The sequence below is a fragment of the Cibotium barometz genome, chromosome 59 (assembly GCF_041138505.1).
Source record: "Cibotium barometz isolate CiBa-2024 chromosome 59, ASM4113850v1, whole genome shotgun sequence".
NCBI lineage: Eukaryota > Viridiplantae > Streptophyta > Polypodiopsida > Cyatheales > Cibotiaceae > Cibotium > Cibotium barometz.
The window spans coordinates 11,400,614-11,408,017 of record NC_141104.1 but is presented as its reverse complement, the minus strand read 5'-3'; positions in this window follow the sequence as shown (position 1 = coordinate 11,408,017).

Sequence of the window (7,404 nt, the reverse complement as noted above, 5' to 3'; positions counted from 1 at the left end):
TGTTGGAGCAATGTGTTATGAAGCCAATGAATGCATAAACATCAAATTTGAACAAGATTTAAAGGAATTAGAGCAAGATCTTTGACTGGTTCTCTAGCGAGAAAAAAAAAACCAGAAAATTTTTTGTGAAGAAGTATCATTTGTTTTCAACCTCGATCGAGTATACATTGTTGATGAAGAATTGTGGGATCCAAAAGCACATATATTGCAATCATTTTATGTGATTTGGAGAGATTTGGAGCATTACAGGTACTTCCTACATTGTGATCAAAGGGGTACATCTACTACCTTGCCAACATGGGAGATGGTCCGATACAAATTGTTGGAGAGAAGCTTGACAGAACTAACTTTCAAGTGTGGAAGTTTAGAATGAAGAGTTTTTTGAAAGGCAAAGGTTTATGGAGTCTCATGTCGGATGAAGACCCGGAGCCATTCCTACCTCCTCAACTAAATAATGCTGAGTTGCTGGCTCACAAGCAATGGGTAGAGCGGTCTTCGAAAGTGTTGCATTATTTTTCAATATGTGTAACAGATGCCTTGCTTATTCACATCCAAGATGCAGATACACCGAAAGAAGCATGGGATATATTGTGCCGAATGTATGAGACAGACACTGGTGCAAGGAAGATACAACTAAAGCAACAGATTCATAGTGTAACATGAAGGAATAGGAGTATACATGAGTATGTTCAGGAAATCAAGGGTTATGCAGATTCCTTGTCATCAATCCATGCCCCAATGGATGATGATGATTTGGTTGCCCTCACATTGCATGGTTTAGGCAAAGAATACAAATCTTTTGACACTTCCATCTCAGTAAGGTTGGGAGGAATGCCAGACTTTAATGAGCTTGTGTCATTGCTCATTGTGGAAGAATTGAAGCTTGGACTTGGTGGTATGAATATTACAGGTGGTGCATCCTCATCCAGTAATGATGAGCATGCAAGGAATCAGGCTTTTTACTCATCTAGAGGCTTTCGAGGCAGGGGGAGATTTACTTCTCGAGGCCGTGGAGGACGTGGTTGGAATGACAGGTCTACTCAACCACAATCAAATCAGAATTTTCAGAATTCACAGTCATCATTTGGATCACGTGGAGGTCGTGGATTTCAATCCCATAGGGGGAGAGTTGGAACAGGTGCTCGTGGTAGAGGACGATGGCAAGGTCCTCAACAAAATTTGAATGGGATTGAATGTCACTATTGTGGCAAACTTGGACATATGGCAAAAGATTGTTACAAAAAGTAGAATGATGTGAGGAATGGAAGACCACAACATGGAAATTATGCATCTACTAGTAACAAACGATGGCAAGGTCCTCAACAAAATTTGAATGGGATTGAATGTCACTATTGTGGCAAACTTGGACATATGGCAAAAGATTGTTACAAAAAGCAGAATGATGTGAGGAATGGAAGACCACAACATGGAAATTATGCATCTACTAGTAACAATGATGGGAGTTCAAATCATCTTTTTGCGATGAAGCACATTATGGGGACAATGGATTCTCAGAACGCTGGAGATGAGTTATGGTATATGGATTCAAGTGCCTCAAACCACATGACATGTCATGGTGAGTGGTTTGAGAAGATGCAACCATTGGGTACAAATGGTTATGTGGTCACAGGAGATGATACTTAGCATCTTATAACACATGTTGGTAGTGTGCCTTTGAGGATGCATGATGGAAATGTGAAAAATATGTCAGAGGTACTATATGTACCATCCATTACAAAGAATTTGGCATCAGTAGGCCAAATGGTTGAGCAGGGACTACAAGTAAGATTCAATGAGAATGGCTGTTTTATGGAAGACTTTAAGCATGGCTGTAGATTGATTGCCAAGGGCAAGAAGAAAGGAAGGTTGTTCAAATTGGATGCAGGCATACCAGAATTGAGCTCAGCCATGTTTTCAAAGAGCAATGGGATTGGGCAGGACATTAACATGTGGCACAAGAGGATTGGACATGTCAATATACAGAGATTAAAGAACATGCAAACAAGAGGCATTGTCAGTGGATTGCCTAGATTCAAATATGATGGACATATGCATGTTTGTGAAGCCTGTCAGTTTGGAAAGCAGGCAAGGTTGAGGTTTCCTAGAGAAGGAAATATGAGTAACAGGCCACTTGAGATAGTACGCAGTGATGTATGGGGCCCTGCACAAAATCCATCTATCAAAGGCAGTCTATACTATGTGACATTTATAGATGATTTTAGCAGGATGACATGGATATACTTTCTGAGAGAGAAGAGTGAAGTGCTGGAAAAGTTCATGGATTTCAAAGCTCTTGTGGAAAAGCAATATGGCTGTTGGATTAAATGTTTGAGAACAGATGGAGGTGGTGAATACACCTCAAAAGCTTTTGATCATTTCTTGAAGAAGCATGGGATAAGAAGACAGTTGACATGCAGGTATACACCTCAGCAGAATGGTGTGGCTGAGAGAAAGAACATTAGGAAGTGAATGGGGTCTTCTTGGGCCCTTTAATTTGCCCAAGCCTAATCAAGGTGATTAAGGAATAGCCAAATGGGGGGTTGCCATGTGGACTGAAATGTTGGGTTTGTAAGAGAGGTGTAAGAGTGGTCAAAGGGTGCACTTTTCCCCCCAAAAAGGGGGGGAGGCAATTTTACAATTTTCGGACCTCCATAACTTCTACATACAAGCTCCGATTTGAGCGGAGATTATAGATCCGTGATCTACGCATCAAGAGCTTTCCATAGATATGTTACATGATATGGTTTTGTCCGCTAGATTTTAAATTCCATTTTCCCCCCAAAATTCAAATTCGAATAAAGTAGCCGTTTTGAAGCTTCTAATTAGAAAACGTTTCTTCTTAAGAGAAAAGGTTTGACTCCTTAAACTGCCAAATAAAAGGGCCCAAGAAGCCTTCCATTGAGGTCCTAATGTCGAGTCATATGTGAAGTGGCAAGGGCAATGCTCAATGAAAAGAGCATGCCAGATTACTATTGGGCAGAAGCATGTGCTACTGTAGTGTATATCCTGAACAAAACACCTACAGGCAGCCATTCATGGAAGCACGCCAGAGATGCGGCTTACGGGTTACAGGCCAGACATTGGACATCTCAAAGTCTTTGGATGCGTAGCTTATGTCCATGTGCCTGATGAAAGAAGACGGAAGTTGGATCCTAAGACAGAGAAATGTGTATTTGTTGGATATGCACAGGATCGAAAGGCCTACAAATGTTATAACCCTCAAACTAGACAAGTAGTCATCTCACGAGATGTGGTGTTTGATGAGCTTGCTAGTTGGTACAAAGCAAAAGATAAGGGAGTCATTGACTCACTTGAGGCAGATGTGCCTGTGAACTTGCCACAAGCAAGTTCTAGTTCTACTTATATGTCTGGGCCAGCAGCAGCAGAAGCTGAAAGTAGCAGTGTATGTCCATGGTCAGGACGTTTGAGGCATGAGAGTGTGAGCACTGGGAGTAGTGCTATGGATAAAGGCAAGAAGAAAGTCGAAGAGTCATCTAGTTCTGAGAGTTTGGATGAGGAGCTCGGCATACCTGTTTTACGCACACCTGGTGCTAGACAGGACAGATATGTGCCACCACATGCTAGAGTTACAGGTGTACAGAGTGACTCACATACATTGCGGAGATCCCAGAGAGTCAGATATCTAGTTGAAAGATTGACATATCGAGATTTTGCTATGCACTATGCATACATGACATCTATGGTGAAGCATGTGGAACCTACATGCTATACAGAGGCTATTGGAGAGCATGTATGGGAGAAAGCCATGGATGAAGAGATGGATGCTTTGGACAAAAATGATACATGGGAATTGGCTGAGTTACCTCAAGGAAAGAATGCAATTGGTTGCAAATGGGTGTATAAGGTCAAGTGCAAGTCAGATGGCAGCCTAGAGAGACATAAGGCAAGGCTGGTTGCTAAAGGATATGCACAAACTTATGGTCTTGATTATGATGAAACTTTCAGCCCAGTGGCTAAGATGGCTACAGTGAGGTCTATCATTGCACTAGCAGCACAAAAAGGTTGGGCTTTGCATCAAATGGATGTAAAAAATGCTTTCTTGAATGGTGAACTACAAGAAGAGGTGTACATGGAACAGCCAGAAGGATATGTACATCCAAAATATCCTACCTTTGTTTGCAGGTTAAAGAAAGCAATCTATGGTTTGAAGCAAGCACCTCGTGCTTGGAGTGACAAGATTAGCAGATATCTTGTCAGTATTGGATTTGTGGTTGGAAATGCAGACTCTTCACTTTATGTGAAGAAGACACATGATGGTATCGTGATGATAGTCATTTATGTTGATGATTTGATTATCACAGGTGATTGTGGGAAAGGCATTGATGAGGTTAAGGCCTCTTTATGCAAAGAGTTTGATATGAAAGACCTTGGTGATTTAAGGTTCTTTCTTGGCATTGAGGTGATAAGAACAAGCAAGGGTATATGGCTGGTGCAAAGGCAATATGCACTTGACATGCTGGCAAAGTATGGTATGACAGCATGCAAACCAATGTTGACACCATTAGAGCAAAACATGAAGCTTAGGGCTGATTTGGGTGATGAGCTTGATGATATCACCATGTACAGGAAAATGGTTGGTAGTCTTATCTACATGACCATTACGAGGCCAGATCTCAGCTATGCAGTTGGATTGGTGATTCAGTTTATGCAGAGTCCTCGTAAACCTCACTTGGATGCTGTGAGACGTATTCTGAGATACGTCAAAACTACCGTGCATTATGGTCTTTTCTATGAGGCAGGAAAAGACATGCATGTCTATGGATATACAGATGCAGATTGGGCCGGTAGTGCATATGACAGGAGGTCTACCAGTGGCTATGTTTTCAGCCTTGGTAGTGGAGCTGTGAGTTGGAGCAGTAAAAAGCAACCTACAGTTGCTTTATCTACCACATAGGCCGAGTATCATGGAGCAGCCATAGCTGCATGTGAGGCTATGTGGTTGAAGAAGTTGCTAGATGATGTCAGGTTACAGAGTGATATGAGAGTTGTCATTCATTGTGACAACATGAGTAGTATTCAGCTTGCTAGCAACCCAATTTATCATGCCAGGACCAAACATATTGAGGTCCACTATCATTTCATCAGAGAGAAAGTGCTAGATGGGCATGTTGATTTGACATATGTACAGACAGATGAGCAGGTTGCAGATATCTTTACCAAAGCACTTGGTAAGGATAAGTTTGAGTATTTTCGTACTAGATTGGGAGTCCTAGAGATGGACATGTCGAGCTTGAGGGGGAGTGTTGAAATGTCAAGCTCGGATATAGCTGGAGGATAGCACATGGGTGCTGACAGAGTGACAGTATGGTAGATAGATATCGTGTGGTGTGTTTATGACCGCGTCCAGCTGGTCATGTGGTGTGGACATTACATTAGGTTTACTTTGTAGTGTGGACACAACACTATGTTGTGTTCTCCTTTGTGTGTGTGAGAGAGATGGTGACTATGGCTTCTCTCCTTCTTTATGATTGATGGATATGGATTAGGGTTTGCTTCTCTTGTGTGTGCTCCCTCCTGCTTCTGTTTTTTATCAGTGATGAGATGTGATGGGAATTAGATAGATGAGAAAAATGGATGGATGGATGGATGGATGTGGTGTGAATAGAGGTGATGAGAATATGAAGTGAATAGATGTGATGATATAAGATGTGAATAAGATAGATGATGATTGGATGGATGGATGTGATGTGAATCAGATAGATGTGAATGAATGAATGGATGGGTGTGATGTGAATAGAGGTGATGAGATGAGAGGTAAATAGATGTGATGAGATGTGATGTGAATTAGATAGATGTGAATGGATGGATGGGTGTGATGTGAATAGAGGTGATGAGATGTGAGGAGAATAGATGTGAGATGTGATGTGAATCAGATAGATGGGAATGAATGAATGGATGGATGTGATGTGAATAGAGATGATGAGAATGTGAGGTGAATAGATGTGATGTGAATCAGATAGATGGGAATAAATGGATGGATGGATGTGATGTGAATAGAGGTGATGAGATGTGAGGTGAATAGATGTGATGAGATGTGATGTGAATCAGATAAATATGAAAGAATGGATAAGGATGTGTATGTGAAGAATGGATGTGAATGTGTATGAAAAGAATGGATGTGAATGGGTATGTGAAAGAATGGATGTGGATGTATGTGAAAGAATGGATATAGATGTGTATGTGAAAGAATGTGATGTGATGTAAAGAGATAAGATGTGACATGAATATATGTGGATGTGAAGTGATATGAATGTATGGATAGATGCGAGTAGTCGTACATGTAAACGATTGGATGGATGTGGATGAATGAGATGAGATGTGTATAAATGAGATATGATGTGGATAGAAGTGATGTGATATAATGGTGATGAGAATGAATATGATGGATAGAATGAAAGTGAATGTGATGGATATGAATGAATGTGATGTGGTGGGATGTGAATCGGGATAGATGTGAATGAATGAGACGTGAGGTAAAATGAATGAGATGTGATGTGAGTGAATGTGATGTGGTCTGAATGAGATGTGATGTGAGTGAATGTGATGTGGTCTGAATGGATGAGATGTGAGTGAATGTGATGTGGTCTGAATGGATAAAATGTGAATTAATGTGATGTGATGAGATGTGGATATGGGTAGATACGAGTGGATGAGATCTGATGAGGATAAATTGAGGAAAGATGTGATGAGATGAAAATGATGTGATTGGATGAGAATAGGAATACTTATGAAATGGTTGTGGAATTAATTAATGTGGTTTGATGTGGAGCAATGTGGAAAGACGAGAGTTCGTTATAGAAACTGTATTTTTGAAAAAAATGACTGTTTTATGTCAAGAATGCTGGAGAAGCATTTTGACCATCTTGTGAATGAGGTTGTGGAGACCTATTCTGATAAAGTTGCAACAGCTGACGGAGAGTCATTGGAGGACGTCTCGTGTAGCAAGGTCAGCCGAGGTCTTGACCAGCCTCGGTTTGATTAAAATGGTGAGCTTCCGGTATGGTTGATGAGGGACCAAGCGCTAGGTCACCTGCGAAGGATCCTAGAGGGTGCTGACCATACGGTGCTCAGGCTCTGGGTCGCTGACGATACCCACACGTGCATCATGGAAGATATTGGAACAAGGAGTAAGAGTTGTTTTCTGAATTCACGCATGGATCTGGTTGATTGACCTTGCTAGTCCTCAACAGATGAGTCCATGGCTCTTTTATATGGATCCGTTGGTTGATCTTGTTGATCTTCAACGGAGATTCCATTTTTGATATGTGAATATATACGCTGCTTCTGCCGCCGCCAGTGCCCTCGGAGGGGGCACCGCAGAGGGGGTGGGGGTCTCACAATATGGATATTTATTGTCAAAATGGTCCCAAAAAATTCAAGCTC